Source organism: Lissotriton helveticus, chromosome 5_1 (genome assembly GCF_964261635.1).
Source record: "Lissotriton helveticus chromosome 5_1, aLisHel1.1, whole genome shotgun sequence".
NCBI lineage: Eukaryota > Metazoa > Chordata > Amphibia > Caudata > Salamandridae > Lissotriton > Lissotriton helveticus.
The window spans coordinates 1,651,757,346-1,651,783,334 of NC_136065.1; the positions used below are offsets into that span (position 1 = coordinate 1,651,757,346).

General features: G+C 44.6%; 6 non-coding genes across 6 annotated transcripts; 4 read left to right on the plus strand and 2 right to left on the minus strand.

Annotated features, from left to right (window-relative positions):
• The first annotated feature begins 6,609 nt into the window (after positions 1–6,609).
• Positions 6,610–6,681, plus strand: TRNAT-UGU (transfer RNA threonine (anticodon UGU)). Its single transcript has one exon. It is a non-coding gene; the product is annotated as a tRNA-Thr (tRNA).
• Positions 6,682–8,212: 1,531 nt separating this feature from the next.
• Positions 8,213–8,307, minus strand: TRNAI-UAU (transfer RNA isoleucine (anticodon UAU)). The gene is made up of 2 exons: positions 8,270–8,307; positions 8,213–8,248 (listed from the first exon to the last, which is right to left on the minus strand). It is a non-coding gene; the product is annotated as a tRNA-Ile (tRNA).
• A 10,840-nt stretch (positions 8,308–19,147) lies between these two features.
• TRNAS-GCU (transfer RNA serine (anticodon GCU)) lies at positions 19,148–19,229 on the plus strand. The gene has a single exon. It is a non-coding gene; the product is annotated as a tRNA-Ser (tRNA).
• Positions 19,230–19,818: 589 nt separating this feature from the next.
• Positions 19,819–19,890, plus strand: TRNAT-UGU (transfer RNA threonine (anticodon UGU)). Its single transcript has one exon. It is a non-coding gene; the product is annotated as a tRNA-Thr (tRNA).
• A 1,138-nt stretch (positions 19,891–21,028) lies between these two features.
• TRNAI-UAU (transfer RNA isoleucine (anticodon UAU)) lies at positions 21,029–21,123 on the minus strand. Its single transcript has 2 exons — positions 21,086–21,123; positions 21,029–21,064 (listed from the first exon to the last, which is right to left on the minus strand). It is a non-coding gene; the product is annotated as a tRNA-Ile (tRNA).
• Positions 21,124–21,415: 292 nt separating this feature from the next.
• On the plus strand, positions 21,416–21,497 carry TRNAS-GCU (transfer RNA serine (anticodon GCU)). Its single transcript has one exon. It is a non-coding gene; the product is annotated as a tRNA-Ser (tRNA).
• The last annotated feature ends 4,492 nt before the right edge of the window (positions 21,498–25,989 follow it).

Consider the following 25,989-nt stretch of genomic DNA (forward strand, 5'->3'; position numbering starts at 1 on the left):
TAATATCCAAACCCCCTTCTGTAGGTCTGCAGTTGGGTACCCATGGAAAAGCGCTTCATGCACCAGTATCGAAGCGTGTGTGTCCCATGATGCCCCTAGTTTTGTCCTAGGAGAGAGCTCTAAGGAAGTCAACCTGACCACACCCCGCGTCATACAGTCGGAGCAAGTTGCATATGGTCCCACTGAGTCTACCGGCCTTACTCTTATTTCCTGGAACATTTCCGGTATTGCAGGGAAACTAGACACCCCATTCTGGTCTAAGTTTATAGGGGAAGGATTTGATATAATCCTCCTCCAAGAAACTTGGTGCCTTGAACAATTAAATATAGAAGGCTACTCATCCCATTGCCTTAACGCCACTAAATACAGTTCAGGCAGGGCCAAGGGGGGACTTCTGCTACTTCTGTCTAATAAGATGCGTAACTGTACAGTCAGAAGTAGCTCGATTGTGGGAACGCACAGCCAGATAGTGAGGATTGAATGTAGTAAGGGAATTGACCTGGTCCTTGTAAATTTTTATAATAACATTTTTGATGCTTCCAGAGGGAATATTTTATTCCCCTTGGAAAAGGAAATTGTAAGGGTTTTGGATATCTCCAACAGAAGGGCAGACGTTCTGTGGGCAGGGGACTTTAATCTGCAGCCATGCCACCTATCGAACGGGAATCCCTGCAGACTTGGAATGGAGTTGGTCAACTATAGGGGGAGTGCGGGTGAGGGAGAGGATTTTCTTCATTTTCCTCATTGTCAATATGGTTCAATTTTAAACAAACTGTTAATCAAACTAGATCTACACCTGTTAAGTTGTAATAAAAACAGTTTGAATGTTACCTGCCCTACCTTTACAGGGAGGGATGCTGGGACATTTATAGACCATATTTTGTTCTCCAGTACAGGAGACTTTTTAAATTTATATATCAGAGAGGAAAGTCTAGGCGACCACAATAGTATCTGTGTAACGCTTCCGGGACGAGGGGCAAAACAAGTGACTGGAGAAACATGTTCCACCGATTTAGTACCTATTAGACCAAACGGTCTGAGGATTAGATGGTCAGGAACAAACTCTATGGCCAAGCAGAGGGAAGTCATAGTTAGTTGTAAAAGGGAAATCAATTATTGCTTAAAAAACGAAATAAATCCTGACTTCCTATTGTCGCAATTTATCAAAATGAATACCATTATTGATGGTATTTTTACTAAGACATCCCCTTCTAACAGAGCTATAAAACGGGGATGGTTTGATAAATTTTGTACAATTGCCCTGCGGGAATTGAAGAAGGCATTAGGTACCAAACCTAGAGATAGTAATGGAATAAAACATTTAAGGGTTAAATATAAAATGGCAATCTTGATCAGGAAAAAGGTTTTACAAAGCGAAGCCTGGGACAAGTTAAAGGAAGCAGCTGAGACCAAAAATTGCAAACTTTATTGGGAAACAATTAATAGCCCCTTTCTTAATACTGATGGTATCCCGGAATTAACTTCATATGTTGCATGTAATGATTGGATCATACATTTTACTAATATTTTTAACCCTGAAGGGACATCCCTAGATGTTTCAGTTACTGAGGCCTCATCTTGGATACCTCTACCCTTGGGAGTAACCCTGGAGGAGGGTCATGAAGGGCTCTTCAAAAGCAAGGGGGGGAAGGCCCCGGGCCCAGACGGGGTCCCCATTGATTTATTAAAAGCAGAACCAATCTTGTGGGCTCCTATTTTGGTGAGGACTTTTAACTGTGCGGCAGAAGGTACCATTCCCCCCTCCTGGGGCCAATCAGTTATTATTCCCCTATTCAAAAAAGGTAGTAAATCTGAGGCTTCCAATTATCGACCTATTTCTTTGTTGGACGCCTCAGTAAAGGTTATGAGCAGAATTCTGCTCAAAAGGCTAGAAACCTGGGCAACAGACTCTAATATTTTAACAAAAGTACAATATGGCTTCAGGAAAGGCATGGGCACTCTGGAGCAATGTGTAAATCTGGACCTAATTTTTAATAAATATACTGTAGCAAAAAAGGGCAATCTTTTCCTATGTTTTGCTGATTTGAGCAGCGCGTTTGATTTAGTTAATCACGCTATTCTTTGGGAGGTTTTGATAGAGTCAGGGGCACCGAAAGAAATTGTCCATTTCCTGGCCAGGCTTTACGAGAAACTTTCTTGTAAGGTTCGTTATGGTAGCCTAGGCGAATGTACACCGTTCCTTAAAGTCTCTAGGGGAATTCGTCAGGGATGCGTATTGGCCCCTCTTTTATTTTCTCTTTTTATTAATAGTATTGATCGAAACCTGGCCGATATCCCAGCAGATGCTCCCCTGATAGGAGGTAAACCAGTCCCAATTTTATTATATGCGGACGACGCTGTTCTTTTATCCCGCACCCAGATTGGGCTACAGCGATTAATTGACAGTTTTATGTTATTTATTCAAAACAGGAAGCTCTGTGTGAACAAATCCAAGACTTATGTAATGTTGTGTGGGCAGTTTGCCAACAAATCGAAGCATAGTTTTTTCTTGGATAGTGATAAAATGACAAACGTTAAATCATTTTGTTACTTGGGAATTACTTTTACTAACGACGGATCGTGGACATCTGAGTTCGACAACATCAGACTGAAAATGTTGCGGACTACCAGTAGTATATTTCGATTTGCTTCCAAACTTGGATTGAGAAGTATCCCAGATATGACCAACATATATAACATCCGTTGTGTTTCTTCCGCACTGTATGGGGCGGGTGTATGGGGCCATACTGAAGGCACCTTGCTCCAAAAAGATGAAAACAAATTTTTAAAGAGAATGTTATGTGTCCCCCCTTCTGCCTCTGTACAATTAATTCATGACGAGGTAGGGATCGAGTTTATCTCCGACTTAGCAGCCGTTCGGCCACTCTTATTGTGGCGTTCGATTTGGGCTAAGTCAGAGACTCGATTCACTCAAGAGATTATCCTTGATTGTATAGGTCTGGATCACTCTTTACGTATACAGTGGTTGGAATACATTCATTCCTGGTACAAAATTTTATTTGATATTGATGTTCTCCAATTGGCAGTTGCAATACCCAAAAAAGAAATTAAATATACATTTTTAAATTTTAAAAAGAATGAGCGAGATAAGGTGCATGGCAAGTTAGCCACCGTGAAGTTTTATAAGGAATTGAACCTAACCCCGGGGCTACAAAATTATCTTGCTATTGTGTCTCGTCGCTCCCATCAATTTGTGCTAACTCGAGTCAGATTGGGTATTGTACACCACCTCGTCGCATTCCCAAATCAGAAAACAAGATCTGAGATTCCCTGCCCATGTGACAACATATCACGACAGAGCTGTTGTCATTTTCTACTTTTTTGTAAATGTTATCATTTTTTAAGGGTAAAGTATTTAAAACCCATCTTTTTAAAATACAATATCCGATCTTCAAAGGGTGCTCTAGGCTTATTATGTTCTCTAGAGAATGCGGACATCTGTTTCTTTGTTGCTACTTTTATTTTGAAATGTACAGCTGCCAGGAAGAGCATAGTGCCGCTTTAACCTATATATTGCTGTCTGTACATAAATGTCCTGTTATGCTGTATATAGTATTTTATCCCTGTTTTTATGCCCAGAGTATGTAATAGTATGGTCCTTTTTATATATCAAATTAACTTCTCCATGTTTCCCGGAGCCATTTCTTGATCTCTTGTCTTAAACTGTACAGCTGCCAAGAAAAGCACTTGGTGTGATTAATATATTTTCCTGTCTGTACATGTAAGATCCTTTTTATAGCTTTTTAGCCTATTAGTAAAGTTTTAAAATTATTTATGCATTGTTGTCCAGTGTATGGCAGTATTTGTTCCCTTCTTTTATGTATTTTCCCTGTGTATTTTTGTATTACTCTGCTTAGACTTATTACATATGCAATGAATCGTTTTTTTTTTTTTTTTTTTTTTTTTTTTTTCAAAACCTTTATTGCGCATTATCATAAACAGATACGGGCCTACAACCATCCGGCCGGCCGAGACAAATATACGAGCATGAGACAAAATTATCGCAACTCAGTAGCACAGAATACAATAATAACAAACGATCCAAATTACTGCAAATAAGCGGGCGCTACCGAGAAACAGGAGAAGTTAAGGTTCATTTTTTAAAGGTGACATAATTAAGTGGTAAAAAAGCATACGAATCGAGAAGGATCTGAACACATATAGGTCACCGAAGATAAGAGTGGGCAACGCGTACCCGAAGGATTCAGAGCAAGCAATGAGAACTAATCAAAATGGCGGCTAAAGAACAACACTAAAGGATAAATAGGCACCAGTTACACATAGCACGCCTAGCGTCACCCATCTAATCCCGAACGATCCCACCGACCCAGAAAAAGCGAAAAGAAAAGGGTGAGAACATAAAGAAAAATAAGGTACCATAGAAACAAAAGCGGACAAAAGAAAACCCTTCCCCCAACCCCCCACCCTACACACATGCAGAGGCTATGGTCCACCCCCCCCCTAACAGTGTGCCTGTCGCCCCAAAAGAACACCCGAAATATAGAAGAAAAAAAAAAGAGAGAAGAAAAAGAGAAACAGTAACGTATCAGAGGAGGGCCTAACGAACATACTCAAAACAACCAGCATACGTAAACGCGGCCGCCATCCCCGGACCCCCAACCCGACATAGAATCAAAACACAGGATCCCCGCGTGTACGATATAGTCCCAGCAACACAAGTTCAGGAATCACAGGGAGAAACTTCATCAACCTTGCCCCTTACGGTCCGACGTACAAACAAGGTCCAGCTGGATAGTGGCCGTCATTAATAGAGCGGAAAGACGGGATGACCATTGCAGGATAGAAGACCGTCCACCAAAGTCTGAAGAACTCGGAACCGTGCATGTCACAACATCACAGAAGGGTCCCACACTCAGCAACAACAATCCACCGGGAGAGGCCGAACAAAGAAGTGAATACAGTCCCAGGAGAAGGCGGCGAGAAACATCATCAGACCACTGAGGCGCCGCCGGACACAGCGCCCGGATACGAACACCCAGCCAACTCGCAAGTCCCGGAATATCAAGGCTCTCCCCAAACATAGTATCCAATTCCACAACAGGAGCGGGGTTCAGTAGCTCTCGTACCTCCGTAGACGTCCGGTCAGTCAATCCATGGCAAACAGCAGCAGGATGTGGCATAGTGCTCCGCACATGAGAGCAGACGTGGTCAGCCGAGGGCATAGCAGACAAAAGGGCATCCAATCGGTCCTCCAGCTCTCGGGCAGTACATCGAAAAACATCTCGCAATTCACCCAGCGCCCCAACAATATCGCAAATCCGCAGCAGTTCCCCGGGACAGGAGGAAGCAGCCGCACCCTGTATGCCAGCCTCACAGATATGGAGGAGATCATAAGACCGGCCGGCGACCCCCCTTGCGGGCAGCCGGTCATCAGGTCGCAACTCCGTACAATAATGACAAGTCAGAGGCACAGGGGCAGCACACTCCATTCCGACACCCAAACAAGTCCAGGCAGCGACGGGGCACGCTCGCATACTCAGGAGCAACCCGGGGTCGGCAAATGCTGGAGTCGGGGAAGAGACACAAGATGGCACACACCAAGGCGCTGGGCAACGAGAAAGCTGGAAAACTCTCGTACGAGCTGGGGAGAAGATATTGTAACACTCACAGCCGTCTTGCCCCTGAAGAATAAAGCGTTGCGGAGCAGGCGGAATATCCGCGGTGGATAGCACAGAGAAACAGCACACCCCCGCCGGGCGGCTCCGATGTAGTGACGATGGCCGCTGGCGATGCAATCATGGCCGGCCGTCTCCGAGGAAGAAAGACCCGGTCGCCGCCATAGGGCCAAAGGAGGGAGCAGGGGCGCTGTCTCTCTTCCCCCACCGGGAACACATCGAAAGCACAGCGTCAGGAGCAGAAACACCTCCCGGATCCGAAAATGCGGGTATGGAGCAGGATAACTTGCAGGATGAGCCGCAACACGGGGTAAAAACGAGAGGGTCGGCGGAGCCGAGGGTTCAGGCGGCCATCATGGTTGCGGGCTAGGCTCCTCCCAATGAATCGTTTTTAGGTTGTTTCTGCTTGTATGATTTGTATTTTCCAAATCGAATAAAAGCTTATGAACTGAACTGAACTGACTATTCCATTTTGGTAATTATGTCAAATTAAGGGAAGTGTTTTGTGCTTAATTGAAATTAGATCGTTCATGAAGTGTCCAGAGGATTGCCTTTCCCTCACTCCTGGCCTTCTAACCAGTTTGGATAGATAGACTGATAAGAAAGCAGCTCTTACTCCTAAAGTTTCAGCCATCTCAAGTGTATGACTGTTGACATATGTCTGCCCCACAGAGACAGATCACTTCTAATAAGTGAGTTCTCTATCTGTCACTGATTGCGGACATACTAACTAGAGCTATCAGTATGATCATAAATGTGAATACTCTTATGTTCTCAAATCAAAATGGAGTTTTTCCTACTTCCAAGAAAAGTGTCTTAAGCATGCTCTTCAATTTGTGCACGCATGTAGACATTCAAATGCAACTGCATTTCCATACAGAGTCTCAAAATCATAGATATCTTCATACCGCAGTAAGAATACATGAAGCGATTTACATACTGCAGGTAGGCTGGCCTTGTAGCTCAGTGGCAGAGCACTGGTCTTGTAAACCTGGGGTCATGAGTTCAAGCCTCATCAGGGCCTTTTTATATGTGAGTTTCTGTATGTTGTTTTCAAGTCATTCTTTCTAGGAGTCACACCTTATCTTAAGTTTGCTTATTGACAAGCTTCCCTTTCCTGCTTTCATAGTATCAAGAAGACTTCATGAACTGCGATTGCAGCCAGGAATGTGTGAAATGCCCGCTTCCGGGACACAGGCGCGGGTGTATGTTAACAGTGTACAGTTGGGGGGGAGGGAGGGTTGGGGGTTAAAAGTTGGAAACCAAAATGGGACAACAACAAAAAAATAAAGAAAAAAGCAGAATATTTCGAGTGTTTTGCCGGTATACACTGACTACTGTGAAAGTGCCGTCTGACGAGAACTGAGAATTGCCGCCCGACCTCAGGGTTGCGGGCTGAAAGGCCGTGTTATGACATGTAACTGTACTATGTTTTCTTACATGAGGGAGTCGCGGGGCTCCTCACTATGATGTACCTTTTTGTGTTTCTGCAATAAAATAAATAAAAAAAAAAAAAGAAGACTTCATGAAAACCATTGAACCATAAACTATTGCCTCACCCCTTCCGATCGCCTGAGGAACGCCTGACAAACGCCTTTCTCACCCCGCCGGGCAAAGCCAAATAAGCCATGCATATTTGAAGTTCCTTTGAAAGTCAGAGCGAAGACTATGACCTCTGTTCCGAGTCTGCATCCACAGTAAGGATGAAATAAGGATCTAGAAATTTCACCAAGGAGATGTGAACTTCATCCCCCTTAAAATACTTTTCCTCCCAGATGCCCCGGCTCTTAGTCAAATGAGGTTAATCTTCAAAACCCCACCCCCACTAACCATAAATATCCGACTCTCCTGCTGTCCATTCAAATGATACAAGGTATCTTGTACATAGAGAGAATGTGAGAAAAAGCAGAATCGCTTCATAGATTTGGTGACCTTGGATGGGTGGGCTGGATAAAGAAGTGAACCTGATTTCGGGAAAAGGAGTATCGTGATGGGGTTGAGGAAAAGAGAACATGGACCACATTCACAAGTTAGAGAAATAAATATATTAGGTTGAATGGTTTTAAAAAGTTAACTTTGAGCATGAATTGTTTTTTTAAACTGCAAAGAATTAAAAAATCAATGTGGGATTGGAGGCCCAATCTGAGAATAAAGCACCATAAGCTGCTATGGCGCAACTCTTATGTTGACTAGAAACATTAATATGATGACGCTCTTCTTTTGATATGTCTTTCAGTTAAATTGTATTGTAAGTAGCTGATACAGCACTGTTTGCAGCTCCTCAGTATATGGTTATCCCGTGACAACAATGTTTTCATCATATTTATTATTCTACAAATGTATTTTTAAATGCACTGATGTGGTGTTTGCATGCTATGCAAGACGGCACAACATGGAATGTTTATAAGGAGCATCGAATAGAATTGTGATATTTGCACCTGGAAGAGTCGGACACGCAGATCCTGAAAAGAAGTAAAGACTCTCTAGCAAGGGCCGTCTTTACCCTGAGTTTAATCTTTACTTTTAGTGAAATGGTTTATGAAAAACCAGTAAGCTGCTCCAGGTGAGGCTCGAACTCACAACCTTGGCATGCCTCAAAGCAAGTACTGCTGTATAAGTACCGTGCGCTAACCGATTGCGCCACTGGAGCTCACTGTTCTCATATCTCCCCAGTTGAGCCATCTAGAGCTGACCAAGTAGATACTGGCACTGCTCCCTTATTCACTGTGCAAGATCGACTCACATGCTAGCATGTTATCATGACTATTAAAAACTACAGTCCTAATGGAACAGATTTGATAATTCTGCTATATCATGTGCTCTGTCTATTGAACACCACATACATTTGCCAGTTCTGACACAGTCTAGGAGAAACTTATGAATATTTGTAATTAGCACATGTGAGAAGTTGGCCTGATATGCAGTGCTCACTATTCTAGTGATCACTATGTATCAGTCCAAACAACCCTTATTGATGTTTGATTGTAAGTCAACCTTATAGACCAGATATCCTAGTAGCATGGATACGAGCAGTCTAAGGCTAAACTCTAGAGGGCGTGTTAAGCCAGCTGTTTTACCATCACATTACCCCTTGAACACCAAGTGAAAGGACACCACACAAGTTGTTATCAAAAATAAAGTATATTTATTTATAACAGGACTACCCTGGCTCTTTATGAGGCAGGGAGCTAAGCACACAACAAAACTCTTGAAGAAATACTGAAAGTCGCACAATTTACACAAATGCCCGAGGGGCACGAAAAACCATATACACAAGAAGTGGAATGCGAAGTTACTAGCAGGTAAGTAATACTTTTCTAGACTGTAGAAACGCTAGGCCTACAATGCTGAACCCTTGGATTAGAAGCAGGAGGCCTAGGGACGCCGTGTGCAGAATGGGAACTCTCACGCGTAATGCGGGAACAAGTCTACGGATACTAGCAATCACAAAGTTACTGTTCTCGGGCGAACCCGACTAGGTGGGTCAAAAACAAGAGTGGATCCGAACACTTAGAGTGTTGGACTATGCTGGAGCACCGGAGTACTCAGTTTACCTAGCCCAGGGGCTGCGGCTGCATAGGGTTCAAGTTGCGTCGGAAACCCTCGTTGACGAACCAGGAGCCTGAAGAAAAGAAGTTGCTGGCAGGCGGCCAGTGAAGAAGTTCGTGGAGATCCAAGCCTGGATCAGGGAAGAAGAAGACCTGTAAGCAGAGGGGACCAAGTTCTGAATCACTAGCCAGTGATTAAGCGGGCACCAGAGTGGCACCGGACGAAGTCACCTCGACCAGGTGAGTGGGCGCTGCTGGGCTCTGCAGTCTGTCGGACCAGGAGGCGTTGTCGGCGACCAGGATGGAGGTGCGAGCTGTCCCACGAAGGTGTCTGCTGTCGACGTCGCTGGGCCCAGGATTGGGGCAACTAGTCTTGGCAAATTCAAGCCCACGCGGTGGACCTAAAATGGAGTCTGGAGTGGACCAGGAGGGTCCAGGGTGCTCCTCTGTTGGAGGGGAGCAAGGGCCAGTCTGGAGCAACCAGACCAGCGGTGTTTGTCGTCGTGAAGCGTCGTAAAAGGGCCACTAGCCAACGGGCAAGTGACCTGGACAACGCGGTGAGCAGCAAAGAGCAGAAGAGCCCCACGCAGATCTCGTGGATGCAAGGGGGCTGTACTTCGGTGCTGGAGCTGCTCAGGGTCGGGGCTTCTCTTACCCCAAAGCACTCAGTCGAGGGTCACTCGGTGGTCGTGCTGGACAAGCGTCGGGCAGTTCTGAAGATGGCCGGTGCTCGAGGTCTCGTCACACCCACGGATCACAGCTGGGCTGATGATGCAGGTTGAGGTCAGAGGTGCCAGGGAAGCCGGTTCTCGTCGAGCTGGGCAGTCTTGATCCGGAGGAGAGACTTACAGCAAACGGCGATGCTTGGTTGGTGCCTGCTGCTGCAGGGTGACTACTCCTTAGTCACAAGGGAGAAATCTTAGGAAGAGTCTTGAGTTCCTCTCATAGAAAGTCGGTTCAGGATTCAAAGATTGATCTAATTTGGAAGGGGGCCTGCTCCTACCTTTATCCTGCAAAAGGGGGCTGGCACGCGACTAAGTCCTGCCCTATGGGTGGGACTAGGAAGGGGGGTGGTTACACCCCTCTCCCATGCCGGGCTTTCCCCAGCTCAGGGGCTGGTGTGCCCCTGGAACTGGTTCTAGCCGGCATATGCACAGTGAGCACCGGGGTGCCACTTGCAGTCACCTTCCTCTGTAGCCCTGCCTACCTGGGATACACAAAATCCTGTCTAGGATGGTGCTGGCATCGCCCCTGGCAGGAAACCCTTTGTCCTTGCCTCCCGCGCTGGGAGGACTCCCAGCAGCAGGAGGGCAGACTTGTGTCTCAGTGGCAGCATCCATCTTGTGGAGCTGAGGCTATGTTCGACTTTAACCGGGTTTACAGGTTACCAACATGTCTTCTCCCTCTAGAGGGGTGGAATGCTACCCCCGTCGCCAGAACTGGCACTTAAGAGTATATGGTCTGACGCTATCATGGAAACGGCTAAGGGATAGATCCCGAAAACCGCAGACAGTCTCAGCTCATGCCAGAGCACCATCTCACACGATTCCAAGCACTCTGCCTTCAGGATTGTCAAGGCCTGCCATAGGAGTGACTGATAGGAGATCTGTGTGTCCATATAGGTTTAGATATAGGTATACTATATCTAAAGCAAAGGGTGATTACACCACCTTGCCCCCAGCTGTCAAGCAGCCAGTTGTGTCTGTTTAGTTAGTCAGCCCAGGGGTGGCATAATACATGCTGCAGCCCCTGGGAGACTTCTGGGTGCACCTCAGCCCTGGGTACAGGGACTCAGAGAGGGCCCAGTGCCAATTCAGTACCTGGGTACAATTTGGTGTAGAGAAAACAGCTAGGCCCACAGCCAGGGAAGTCGTAAACCAGTGAAGCAAAAAGCAAAAATCTGGGTGATCATAGGATTGCAGACCCTACTCTCCTACATGACCCCCCCCCCAAACTTTGGGACAATAAACTAACCTTGACCAGGTGAGTCTTCTTGCTCTAAGTGGAAATACCTGGAGAGCCCATCAGCATTGCCATGATCAGTACCAGGTCTGTGCTCCACTGTAAAATCCATCCCCTGTAGGGAAATGGACCACCTAAGTAGTTTTGGGGTTTTCACCCTTCATCTGACTTAGCCATAAGAGGGGCTTATGGTCGGTCTGAACTGTGAAGTGAGTTCCAAACAAGTAGGACCTCAGCTTCTTCAGGGCCCAAACCACAGCAAAGGCCTCCCTCTCAATAGCTGACCAATTTTTCTCTCTGGGGGTCAGCCTTCTCCTAATAAAAGCAATGGGCTGGTCGTTACCATCAAAATTCAGTTGAGATAGAACAGCTCCCACACCCAACTCAGAAGCATCTGTTTGGACAATGAATGGTTTGGAGTAGTCTGGACTCTTTAGGATAGGTGCTGTGCACATGGCCTGCTTTAGGTCATTGAATGCCTTTTGACAGCCTTCTGTCCACTGAACTTTCTTTGGCATCTTTTTACTTGTCAGGTCATTAAGGGGGGTCACTATGGACCCATAATTTCTGACAAATTTCCTATAGTAACCAGTCAGGCCCAAGAAAGCTCGAACCTGAGTCCGGGTGATTGGAGGAGCCCAGTCCTTGATGGCCTGTATTTTACTCTCCAATGGCTGAACCTGGCCCCCACCTACAAGGTGGCCCAGGTATACAACCTGTGTCTGCCCTATCTGGCACTTAGTGGCCTTGATAGTGAGGCCTGCCTTTTGCAGTGCCTCTAACACTTTCCTCAGGTGGACCAGGTGATCCTCCCAGGTGGAGCTAAAGACAGCAATATCGTCAAGATAAGCTGCACAGAAGTCATCCAACCCAGTGAGGACTTGATTCACCAACCTTTGGAAGGTGGCAGGTGCATTTTTCAAACCAAAGGGCATTACCACAAACTGATAATGCCCACCAGGGGTAGAAAATGCTGTCTTGGGCTTGGCCTCCTCAGCTAACCTGATTTGCCAAAACCCAGCTGTCAGGTCAAATGTACTTAAGTAGTTGGCAGAAGCCAATCTATCTATAAGTTCATCTGCTCTTGGTATTGGGTGGGCATCAGTCTTAGTGACTGCATTGAGACCTCTGTAGTCTACGCAAAACCTCATCTCTTTCTTACCACCCTGGGTGTGAGGCTTTGGCACTAGAACTACTGGGCTTGCCCAAGGGCTATCTGAGGGCTCAATGACTCCCAGCTCCAACATTTTCTGCACTTCAGTCTTGATGCAGTCTCTGACATGATCAGGCTGTCTGTAGATTTTACTCTTGACAGGCAGACTGTCTCCAGTGTCAACTTCATGGGTACACCAATCAGTTTGGCTGGGTGTCAGAGAGAACATATGTCTAAAGGATTGCAGAACCTGTCTACAATCCTGTTGCTGATGTTCAGAGAGGCTGCCACAAAAGTCAACACCATCTACTGATCCATCATCAGGATTCTGAGTGAGCAGGTCTGGGAGAGGGTCACTCTCCTCCTCCTGTCCCTCATCTGTGGCCATGAGCAAGCCCATGTCCTTCCTGTTGACATATGCCTTGAGCCTGTTTACATGGAGCACCCTGAGGGGGCTCCTGGGAGTTCCAATGTCCACCAGGTAGGTGACCTCTCCCTTTTGCTCAATGATTGTGTGGGGCCCAGACCATTTGTCTTTGAGTGTTGCTGGGGCCACTGGCTCCAGCACCCACACCTTCTGTCCAGGCTTGTACACAGTCAGGACAGCGTTTTGGTCATGCCAAGCTTTTTGCAGTTCTTCGCTGGCCTCAAGGTTTTTAGATGCCTTTTCCATGTACTCAGCCATCCTGGAGCGGAGACCAAGTACATAGTCCACAATGTTTGTTCCAGGCTTTTTGAGAGGTCTCTCCCATCCTTCCTTTACCAAACAAAGGGATCCTCTCACAGGATGCCCAAACAGAAGCTCAAAAGGGCTGTAGCCAACCCCCTTCTGTGGGACCTCTCTGTAAGCAAACAAGAGGCAGGGGATCAGGATATCCCATCTCCTCCTAAGAGGTTCAGGTAGTCCATGAATCATCCCTTTACGGGTCCTGTTGAATCTTTCAACAAGCCCATTGCACTGTGGGTGATAGGGTGTGGTGAATTTGTAGTTGACACCACATTCCTTCCACATTGCAGTCAGATATCCTGACATGAAGTTTGCACCTCGGTCAGAACAACCTCCTTAGGGAAGCCCACTCTGGAGAACACTCCAATTAGGGCTCTTGCCACAACAGGTGCTGTAGTGGTCCTAAGTGGTATAGCTTCAGGATACCTGGTGGCATGATCCACCACCACCAGTATAAACTTGTGCCCTGATGCTGTCTGGGGTTCCATTGGACCAACAATGTCAATCCCCACTCTCTCAAAGGGTACCCCCACCACAGGTAGTGGTATGAGGGGGGGCTTTGTTTGACCACCTGATTTGCCACTGGCTTGGCAGGTGTCACAGGAGTGACAAAACTCCTTGGTATCTTCATTCATGTGGGGCCAGTGAAAGTGTGAGACAAGCCTGTCCCACGTCTTGTTCTGGCCTAAGTGACCTGCAAGGGGAATTTCATCAGCCAAGGTAAGAAGGAAACCTCTCTGAGACAAGGGGATAACCAGCCTCCTGGTCATACCAGGCTTGGGGTCTCTTGACTCAGTGTACAGGAGCCCATCATCCCAGTATACCTTGTGGGTACCTGTGGCATTCCCTGCAGCCTAAGCAGCAGCCTGCTGTCTGAGGGGTTCAAGTGAGGGGCAGTCTAACTGTGCCTTCCCCAGGTCTTCCCTGGAGGGTCCCCCTGAGCCCAGAAACTCAACCTGATCAGGTTCAAGCTCTTTAGGCTCAGTTTCCCTCAGTTCCTTGAGATCAGCTTCCTCAGAGGCTTGATCCTCAACCTGGGGCAAGGGGGAAGGCAATGCCTTAACCCTACTGCTCCTCTTCTTGGAAGGTGTCTGGTCCATTGTTCCAGGTTCCAGCACCTGTTCAGTGGGGCATCTTCTGGCCTGTGACCTAGTCACAGCAAGGACATGTGCTGGCAAGCCTAACATTTCCATGTGAGTCCTCTGCTCCACTTCTGACCATAGGGATGTTTCCAAATCATTGCCCAACAAACAATCAACTGGGAGGTCTGAACTAACCACAACTTTCTTTTGGCCACTTACCCCTCCCCAGGAGAAACTAACAATTGCCATACTATGGTTGGTAGTGACATTGCTAGCATTGGTCACTAGGTAATCTGTACCTAGCATGATCTGTCCAGGGTCCACAAAGTTTGGTGTCACCATTGTGACACTGGCACAAGTGTCCCTGTAGGCCTGAGCCATCTTTCCATTTATTAAAGGTGTCTGCCTGTATTTGCCCAAAGTATTGGGACTTGTGTCAGGGGATATATCCACATCCCCTGTACAGACAAGGACAGCCTGAGTGAGTGTGCCAACTAAGTTGTCAGACCCCTCAGTTCCCAAGGTTAACCCAACTAATACCTTGGGAGGTGAACTACCACTACTGACTGTACTAGGGGGTGCAGTTGCCTTAGGGGCTGTAGTGGTAGGAGTTTGCCCTCCTCTTTTGGTGCACTCACTAAACCAGTGAGACTTACTTTTACAGTACTGGCACCACCTTTTTGACTGGCCTTCTGGAGTATTCTTTTTCTGCTGTGAAGCCTGACCCCCACCCTCTTTGGTTTGTTGGGGACCTGTCGAAGACTTCTGGTCATTTTGTTCACTCTTGTTACTACCCTTTTGGTCTGCTTTCTTCTGACCACCCTGGTTCTGAGTCTGGTTCTGCTTGATCCTTGTCCTGACCCATTTGTCTGCCTTTTTTCCCAATTCTTGGGGAGAGGTCAGATCTGAATCAACAAGGTGCTGGTGCAACAACTGGTTCTGACAGTTATTTAAAATCTGTTCTCTCATCATAAGATTATACAACCCTGTGTAATCAGTAACCTTGCTACCCAGCAACCAGCCTTCCAAAGCCTTAGTGGCACATTCCACAAAGTCAGACCAGTCCTGAGACTGAGTTTTCTGGGTGTCTCTGAACAGCAACCTGTACTGCTCAGTGGTTAAGCCAAACCCATCAACCAGTGTATTTTTCAGGACCTGGTAATTGTTAACATCCTCAACACTAGTAGTGAGGAGCTTATCTCTACCTTTGCCATCAAAGGAGAGCCACAGTATAGCTGCCCACTGACTCTGGGGGATGCACTGGACAGTGCAGGCGCTCTCCAAAGCAGCCATCCATTTCTGGATGTCATCCCCTTGCTTAAAGGGGGGCACTATTTTTGTCAGGTGTTTAGTATCTAAACCCTTCTCTTTATCTCTTGGGAGATTGCTGCCACCAGTGGGAACTATCCCACTCATCTGCTGCTCTCTAGCAAAGGCAAGCTTTTCTTTGGCCAGGGCAAGTTCTTCCCTTTCAATCCTTAGATTAGCCTGTTTCATCCTAGCTTCATGTTCTCTTCTCTGAGGGGAAGTAAATCTCCTCTGAGAAGAGGCATTAGAGTGCAGAGATCCATTGGAGTCCCTAGAGGGAGATCTATCTCGCCTAACTCCAAAGTTTGGCCTGATCAGGGTCAGCAGTGGGGGTCCCCCAGCTCCTTTCCCAAACAGGTCTAAGTTGGCCCTACTGAGTCTGCTGACTAGTTCAGGACCCTTGTCTGCCTCATCCCCAGAGAGCACCTCTTCTTCCTCCTCCTCAACTGCATTTTCAGTGTCAAGGAGGTCTGGATCACCAAGGTGTCCCTCTAGGGCTGGCATATTCCCATCTGTATGAGAAGCTTTCTTAGCATCATATGTCTCTAAGAGACCTAACAGAAAGGGAATGGTGGGGTTAGACCCCTGTTTCAGTTTCCTGGAGGTACACACTTGTCTCATCTCCTGGAAACTGAGAGCTGCATATCTTGAGGTGACCTGTGGAGGGTCAATAACCACAAGGGGAGTCTGTGAAGACTCTCCATGGGCAGACATGCTTTTCTAATGAGGTGTAAGTGGTGCACTTACCTACACTATATGTTTACCTACTGATCCCTTGCTAGAGTTGTAGTTTAGGGTGTGCTAAGCCCTAGGAGCTACAACAGCTGGTTCAGTAAGTAGAACTCAGAGTATTCTAAGCTAAGTTATGTGTACCTTAGTACTTATGTGATCTTTCAAATGATATTCTTAGGATACGTGTGGTAAAACAACAGCAAGCTCAAATCCCAACCGCTGCTCACCAATGTGAGAAGTTGGCCTGATATGCAGTGCTCACTATTCTAGTGATCACTATGTATCAGTCCAAACAACCCTTATTGATGTTTGGTTGTAAGTCAACCTTATAGACCAGCTATCCTAGTAGCATGGATACGAGCAGTCTAAGGCTAAACTCTAGAGGGCGTGTTAAGCCAGCTGTTTTACCATCACATTACCCCTTGAACACCAAGTGAAAGGACACCACACAAGTTGTTATCAAAAATAAAGTATATTTATTTATAACAGGACTACCCTGGCTCTTTATGAGACAGGGAGCTAAGCACACAACAAAACTCTTGAAGAAATACTGAAAGTTGCACAATTTACACAAATGCCCGAGGGGCACGAAAAACCATATACACAAGAAGTGGAATGCGAAGTTACTAGCAGGTAAGTAATACTTTTCTAGACTGTAGAAACGCTAGGCCTACAATGCTGAACCCTTGGATTAGAAGCAGGAGGCCGAGGGACGCCGTGTGCAGAGTGGGAACTCTCACCCGTAATGCGGGAACAAGTCTACGGATACTAGCAATCACAAAGTTACTGTTCTTGGGCGAACCCGACTAGGTGGGTCGAAAACAAGAGTGGATCCGAACACTTAGAGTGTTGGACTATGCTGGAGCACCGGAGTACTCAGTTTACCTAGCCCAGGGGCTGCGGCTGCATAGGGTTCAAGTTGCGTCGGAAACCCTCGTTGACGAACCAGGAGCCTGAAGAAAAGAAGTTGCTGGCAGGCGGCCAGTGAAGAAGTTCGTGGAGATCCAAGCCTGGATCAGGGAAGAAGAAGACCTGTAAGCAGAGGGGACCAAGTTCTGAATCACTAGCCAGTGATTAAGTGGGCACCAGAGTGGCACCGGACGAAGTCACCTCGACCAGGTGAGTGGGCGCTGCTGGGCTCTGCAGTCTCTCGGACCAGGAGGCGTTGTCGGCGACCAGGATGGAGGTGCGAGCTGTCCCACGAAGGTGTCTGCTGTCGACGTCGCTGGGCCCAGGATTGGGGCAACAAGTCTTGGCAAATTCAAGCCCACGCGGTGGACCTAAAATGGAGTCTGGAGTGGACCAGGAGGGTCCAGGGTGCTCCTCTGTTGGAGGGGAGCAAGGGCCAGTCTGGAGCAACCAGACCAGCGGTGCTTGTCGTCGTGAAGCATCGTAAAAGGGCCACTAGCCAACGGGCAAGTGACCTGGACAACGCGGTGAGCAGCAAAGAGCAGAAGGGCCCCACGCAGATCTCGTGGATGCAAGGGGGCTGTACTTCGGTGCTGGAGCTGCTCAGGGTCGGGGCTTCTCTTACCCCAAAGCACTCAGTCGAGGGTCACTCGGTGGTCGTGCTGGACAAGCGTCAGGCAGTTCTGAAGATGGCCAGTCCCTCGAGGTCTCGTCACACCCACGGATTTCAGCTGGGCTGATGATGCAGGTTGAGGTCAGAGGTGCCAGGGAAGCCGGTTCTCGTCGAGCTGGGCAGTCTTGATCCGGAGGAGAGACTTACAGCAAACCGCGATGCTTGGTTGGTGCCTGCTGCTGCAGGGTGACTACTCCTTAGTCAAAAGGGAGAAATCTTAGGAAGAGTCTTGAGTTTCTCTCGTAGAAAGTCGGTTCAGGATTCAAAGATTGATCTAATTTGGAAGGGGGCCTGCTCCTACCTTTATCCTGCAAAAGGGGGCTGGCACGCGACTAAGTCCTGCCCTATGGGTGGGACTAGGAAGGGGGGTGGTTACACCCCTCTCCCATGCCGGGCTTTCCCCAGCTCAGGGGCTGGTGTGCCCCTGGAACTGGTTCTAGCCGGCATATGCACAGTGAGCACCGGGGTGCCACTTGCAGTCACCTTCCTCTATAGCCCTGCCTACCTGGGATACACAAAATCCTGTCTGGGACAGTGCTGGCACCGCCCCTGGCAGGAAACCCTTTGTCCTTGCCTCCCGCGCTGGGAGGACTCCCAGCAGCAGGAGGGCAGACTTGTGTCTCAGTGGCAGCATCCATCTTGTGGAGCTGAGGCTATGTTCGACTTTAACCGGGTTTACAGGTTACCAACATGTCTTCTCCCTCTAGAGGGGTGGAATGCTACCCCCGTCGCCAGAACTGGCGAGGGGGTAGTATTCCAAAGCGTATGACACCTTACACGACATGTTTAGATAATGTCAGTCCAAAGTTACCATAACCGCGAGGATTATAAGGCACTTAAGAGTATATGGTCTGACGTTATCATGGAAACGGCTAAGGGATAGATCCCGAAAACCGCAGACAGTCTCAGCTCATGCCAGAGCACCATCTCACACGATTCCAAGCACTCTGCCTTCAGGATTGTCAAGGCCTGCCATAGGAGTGACTGATAGGAGATCTGTGTGTCCATATAGGTTTAGATATAGGTATACTATATCTAAAGCAAAGGGTGATTACACCACCTTGCCCCCAGCTGTCAAGCAGCCAGTTGTGTCTGTTTACTTTGTCAGCCCAGGGGTGGCATAATACATGCTGCAGCCCCTGGGAGACTTCTGGGTGCACCTCAGCCCTGGGTACAGGGACTCAGAGAGGGCCCAGTGCCAATTTAGTACCTGGGTACAATTTGGAGTAGAGAGAACAGCTAGGCTGTGGGTCTGATTAGCAGGCCCACAGCCAGGGAAGTCGTAAACCAGTGAAGCAAAAAGCAAAAATCTGGGTGATCATAGGATTGCAGACCCTACTCTCCTACAGCACATAGTAAGAATTTCCTAAAAAATGAAACATAGTCACCTAAGGCAGACGAGATGGCCGAGTGGTTAAGGCGATGGACTGCTAATCCATCGTGCTCTGCACGCGTGGGTTCGAATCCCACCTCCGTCAGAACGCCATCAGACACTCTTTTGAAGGTGGGCATGTCTCGTAGTACAATTACACTCTCTTTCAAGACACAGCCATAATCCACTAGAAGGGCCCAACTGACTATTCCATTTTGGCAATTATGTCAAATTAAGGGAAGTGTTTTGTGCTTAATTGAAATTAGATCTTTCATGAAGTGTCCAGAGGATTGCCTTTCCCTCACTCCTGGCCTTCTAACCAGTTTGGATAGATAGACTGATAAGAAAGCAGCTCTTACTCCTAAAGTTTCAGCCATCTCAAGTGTATGACTGTTGACATATGTCTGCCCCACAGAGACAGATCACTTCTAATAAGTGAGTTCTCTATCTGTCACTGATTGCGGACATACTAACTAGAGCTATCAGTATGGTCATACATGTGAATACTCTTATGTTCTCAAATAAAAATGGAGTTTTTCCTACTTCTAAAAAAAGTGTCTTAAGCATGCTCTTCAATTTGTGCACGCATGTAGACATTCAAATGCAACTGCATTTCCATACAGAGTCTCAAAATCATAGATATCTTTATACCGCAGTAAGAATACATGAAGCGATTTACATAATGCAGGTAGGCTGGCCTTGTAGCTCAGTGGCAGAGCACTGGTCTTGTAAACCAGGGGTCATGAGTTCACGCCTTATCAGGGCCTTTTTATATGTGAGTTTCTGTATGTTGTTTCCAAGTCATTCTTTCTAGGAGTCACACCTTGTCTTAAGTTTGCTTATTGACAAGCTTCCATTTCCTGCTTTTATCGTATCAAGAAGACTTCATGAAAACCATTGAACCATAAACTATTGCCTCACCCCTTCCGATCGCCTGATGAACGCCTGACAAACGCCATTCTCACCCCGCCGGGCAAAGCCAAATAAGCCATGCATATTTGTAGTTCCTTTGAGAGTCAGAGCGAGGACTATGACCTCTGTTCCGACTCAGTCTGCATCCACAGAAAGGATGAAATAAGGATCTAGAAATTTCACCAAGGAGATGTGAACTTCGTCCCCCTTAAAATACTTTTCCTCCCAGATGCCCCGGCTCTTAGTCAAATGAGGTTAATCTTCAAAACCCCACCCCCACTAACCATAAATATCCGACTCTCCTGCTGTCCATTCAAATGATACAAGGTATCTTGTACATAGAGAGAATGTGAGAAAAAGCAGAATCGCTTCATAGATTTGGTGACCTTGGATGGGTGGGCTGGATAAAGAAGTGAACCTAATTTTGGGAAAAGGAGTATCGTGATGGGGATGAGGAAAAGAGAACATGGACCACATTCACAAGTTAGAGAAATAAATATAATCGGTTGAATGGTTTTAAAAAGTTAACTTTGAGCATGAATTGGTTTTTTAAACTGCAAAGAATTAAAAAATCAATGTGGGATTGGAGGCACAATCTGAGCAGAAAGCACCATAAGCTGCTATGGTGCAACTCTTATGTTGACTAGAAACATTAATATGATGACGCTCTTCTTTTGATATGTCTTTCAGTTAAATTGTATTGTAAGTAGCTGATACAGCACTGTTTGCAGCTCCTCAGTATATGGTTATCCCGTGACAACGTTTTCATCATATTTATTATTCTACAAATGTATTTTTAAATGCACTGATGTGATGTTTGCATGCTATGCAAGACGGCACAACATGGAATGTTTATAAGGAGCATCGAATAGGATTGTGATATTTGCACCTGGAAGAGTCAGACACACAGATCCTGAAAAGAAGTAAAGGGCAGTCTTTACCCTGAGTTTAATCTTTACTTTTAGTGAAATGGTTTATGAAAAACCAGTAAGCTGCTCCAGGTGAGGCTCGAACTCACAACCTCGGCATGCCTCAATGCAAGTACTGCTGTATAAGTACCGCGCGCTAACCGATTGCGCCACTGGAGCTCACTGCTCTCATATCTCCCCAGTTGAGCCATCTAGAGCTGACCAAGTAGATACTGGCACTGCTCCCTTATTCACTGTGCAAGATCGACTCACATGCTAGCATGTTATCATGACTATTAAAAACTACAGTCCTAATGGAACAGATTTGATAATTCTGCTATATCATGTGCTCTGTCTATTGAACACCACATACATTTGCCAGTTCTGACACAGTCTAGGAGAAACTTATGATTATTTGTAATTAGCACATGGTAAGCATTTCCTCAAAAATGAAACATAGTCACCTAAGGCAGACGAGGTGGCCGAGTGGTTAAGGCGATGGACTGCTAATCCATTGTGCTCTGCACGCGTGGGTTCGAATCCCACCTTCGTCGGAACGCCATCAGTCACTCTTTTGAAGGTGGGCATGTCTCGTAGTACAATTACACTCTCTTTCAAGACACAGCCATAATCCACTAGAAGGGCCCAACTGACTATTCCATTTTGGCAATTATGTCAAATTAAGGGAAGTGTTTTGTGCTTAATTGAAATTAGATCTTTCATGAAGTGTCCAGAGGATTGCCTTTCCCTCACTCCTGGCCTTCTAACCAGTTTGGATAGTGATCCAGCGGCCTATAGAAAATATATCATAAACAACGCTACCCAACTTCATAACCTATAAACAAAATTCTATACTAAAATATGGACCCATTTATAAACCTGACATATTTTGGGCCTACTGAATCAGGTGGTCAGATTAAATCTATATACACATTATCTACAAACTATATACAATTTTATACATCTGCGGAAAGAATGTTGTCATTAGAATAAAACCTAACCATTTAAACGACCACCATTGGCGACGTGATCTAGCTAATAGTAACCTACACTTCTGAATAACCAAGACCAGCTTGTTTGTCAAAAGTAAGATTTTATTTACTAAATTATGGTATATAAGTTGATAGTTTTATAAATGAATTTTATTAGCATTGAAGCAAGCATGTTTGTAAAGAGACGTGAGAAAAATACAATTTAAGCAAATGAATCAAATTTAAAGTGAATATTTAAAGTTTAGCATTTCTAAAACCTAAGTCCCTAACTAAACTAAATAGATAGAAATTAAAGTAAAGTTCTTTGAGGATTCTTACGTGCTCCACGCAAAGTCCGACAGCACTTCACCCTCATCGGAAAGTCAGAAAGCAGCAGCCAGCCCATCCCTAGGGGCATGACTTTTTATACCTTTCTACGCTAACTAAACTACGCAAAGGAAAGTTTTCAGAAATCTTCGACGTCCCATTGGCTGAGAGTGACAAGTGACATGTCACCCACATTTCAAAAGTTCCGTTAGGTCACTTTTCTTAAGGACCATTGTCTTTTCTGTATGCAACCAGGAGCTTCCTAGGTTTGCTACAAATGTCTCATTGCTTCCAATTGACTTCCGCGGATGCCAAGTTAAGGGCTGACAAAATGTTCTTTTTCGACCTTGGCCATGTCCGACAGAATGATGATAGCACGTCAGCTTTTTGCTTTGTGAACGCAGCTTTTGACAACCATTTTATTTCAGAATGGGCGTCTCGTGACTTTTGCAGAAGTAAAATTCATCTTTTTGTAGCTCGAGTAAACTAGGCCCAAAAGCAGGCAACTTATGCTTTCTAGTATAAAACAAACACAAGAAAAGTATTAATGTAAGAAATAATGTAAATTCTGTATCCACCCCAAGATTTACTAATTAATTAACCCACCCGATTAATCAAATGTTACCTAGCCAATGCAAACAAATAAAGCAGCGTTTATATCTACCAGTCTTCGATAATCCATGAGACTTATATGCACCTAGAATAGTGGAAATGACATTACACAGACAAGGAAAAGCAAAACAAGCACATGCTTCTTTTAAGTTTGCAGCAGTTAGTAATGACAAAAAAAACGAAAACAATAAATTATTTTATTATTTTGCACGAACAAAAAGATGCAACAATTATGCACGTTTATGAGCACACATGTTAGTCCCCCCATGTGTAAAGTTTAATCTAAGTTGTATTAGCACGACAAATCACAAATCATTAATATTATTATTCATGTTATGGAAATGTGACTTCACGAGTTTAAACAAAATTTTGTTTTCTATCTCGCTCCATCAACTCCCTCATTTGGTGATTAACAAATCACCACACCAGCACTCAAAATTTTGGTAAATTAAATTTCTAAGAAATCGATTCAAATTCATTTGTATCAGTAAACCTAAAAGTCCGTTTCTGCATAATCTTTGGAATTAGCATAACGCTCTCTATGTAACTCCTGTAATTCGATCTCCCTTTCTTCTTCTTTTCTAAGTTTATAGATTCTTTTCTTTTCTTTCAACTGTTTCTTTCTTTTATGTAACAAACAACCTATTTTGGTCAAAATAAAAATGAAAATTATTATAATCAAAGGTGCCAAAATCTTGCCAAGAATTGAACTTCCGATATCATGAAACCAGTTTTTAATTGCTTGAAACCTTTTTGAAAGTTTCCCTGTAAAATCTTCTTCTTCTAAAGGAATTATCTCTGAATGCATTTGTGTAATATTCTTAATGTACATTTCAATATTCTTACTTTCGTCAGGTATATATGTGCAACAATGTTGTACATGTAAAATGCCACAGACTCCTCCCTCTTTTGCTAGGAGTATGTCTAAAGCAAGGCGATCTTGAATTACCATGGATCTAATTGCAATAACTTCAACATTTACTAATTGAAACCCATCAGCTGTGTCAGTTGATAATCTATCAACTATAGTGGATAATTTTCTAATTCTCCCTGCATTTAAGGTTATACCAACAAAAGGTATTACTGCTTGAAAAATATCTCCTAGAACTTCAGTAAAAGTTTCTCTTTTAACTCTATTTACATAATTATGAATTTTAAACAATCCTTCTGAATCTCTGTCAACATGAAACACTTTAGGAAAAACAATTCCCACATAACAAGTTCCATACCAATGGTCTGGAAGGTTGTAGTAGGCTTTGTCACCACAAACAAAATAAATCCCAGGAACGATTGGATCCTTTCCACCTTTGAATCCCCAACCTCCCAAAATCTTCACAGTTACTTGCTCCTACAAAGTAATTATCAAAAAGTGTATTATCTCTTCTAATGCAAAGCTTTCCACTAACTGGTTTGTCTATGTGAATTGCAATATTTTCAAGCATTTTGCCATTTAATTTCTCATCCTCTTTCTGCCAGAAACTTGACTTAGTCTGCTTGACTAATTCATTCCTCTTATAAATTGCTCTTCTCTCCTCAACCATATTCAAAAATTTCTTTCCTTCAGCACTTAATTTGCAAGTTAGATTATTTTTATAAGCATATTCATAAGTAAGTTCGTTAGTAACAAGGAAAAATTCTCTCATTTGCTTTGCTTTCTTGTGCTTATTTAAAGCATTTTCAATTTTAATATTTGCAAAAATTTCATCATAATTTGAATAGTAATATTCTAAACGTCCAGTTTGATAAAATAAACTAGTTAACACACTACATGTTACAGCATAAGTGAGAGGAAGCATATTATATGTTACTCCCTCAGAAACAGAAGCAGGTAACTTAACGCAGACGTAACAGTCTTTTGCATCCATTACCTTAACATATTCACTCAATAGCTTTGTGAATGTATTACTTGAAAAATCACTAATTGATTTATCTTGATGAATGTTAGGCTGATGATCAATAACTTTTGCGGACGCACTATGTTTAGTTTGGCTAACCAGAGCTTTGCTTGTTATGTTAACTTTGTGTAATTCTCTATTCATCTCCAAAGGGATAATCACAGCTAAAATCAACCAGAGCAGAATTAAAATGAGCAGACACACCAGAGTCATCTTACAGCATCTTTTAAAAACAGAACACTTTGAAGTGCTCTCCTTAACATAAGGCATTTTTGGTTAATTTTAGCCTCAAAAATAAAATAAAAATAAAATAAATTTTAAAATTCTAAATTTATATTTACACCCCCCTTTTAAAATATTTATTTATTTATTTTTTTTTTTTTTTAAAACCCTAAACAAGATTTCTTCGACCTTATGTCATACATAAGTTTTCTTCAACTAAACAGTTTTTCTTCGACCTTATGTCAACTAACAAATTTTCTTCAGCCTTTTGCCAATTTAATATTTCTGTACTTCAATCATTGTCACTAATTTCTTGGATTTCGTTTTCTTCTTCACTACTATCATATATGTCAATAACAGGTGGAATTACTAAGTAAGTCCACTCAGGAGACTTGTATTTTTGGTTTGGTCTTACTATTCTCTTCCCTTTTCTCGATATCACTTCAATTTTTCTTCCAACTCCAACTTCTTTTCCAGGACTCTTTTGACTACTGATTTCTTCAACTTGTTCTTTTGGTTTCTTGATCAATCTGACTCTCAATCTTCCACCAGGCCAGTAGTCTGCTTTTCTCACGTACTTCTTCTTTGGTTCAGAATTATTTGATTCTGACTTCCAAGTCCTTTTCTTTCTGTTTTCACTTTCACCATCCACGTCACTTTCTTCAGTTTCGTAGTCTGAAATTTCAATTGACTCAGGAACTTCTCTATTCAGCAATTTCACTCCTTCAGGAACTTCACTTTGTTTTCCATCACTGGTACTCGGTAATTCGTCTTCTTCCTCTTCCTCAATTACCCCCAACTTCCCAGATTTCGGATTTCTGTTCCTTACTCCAGAGTTTGTTCTCTGCCTTTCGATACTCTCCTGGTCTGAAACTTCTTTTTGTTCTGCTTCTTTGTCTTCGATAGAGACAACCGAATCCTCAGTTATCTTTCCTTTTAACAGATTCTCTTCACCTTCAGAATCTATTTCAATGATTTCTAAGTCTTTTCTTGTCAAATTTCCATTCACTGGCACAGTT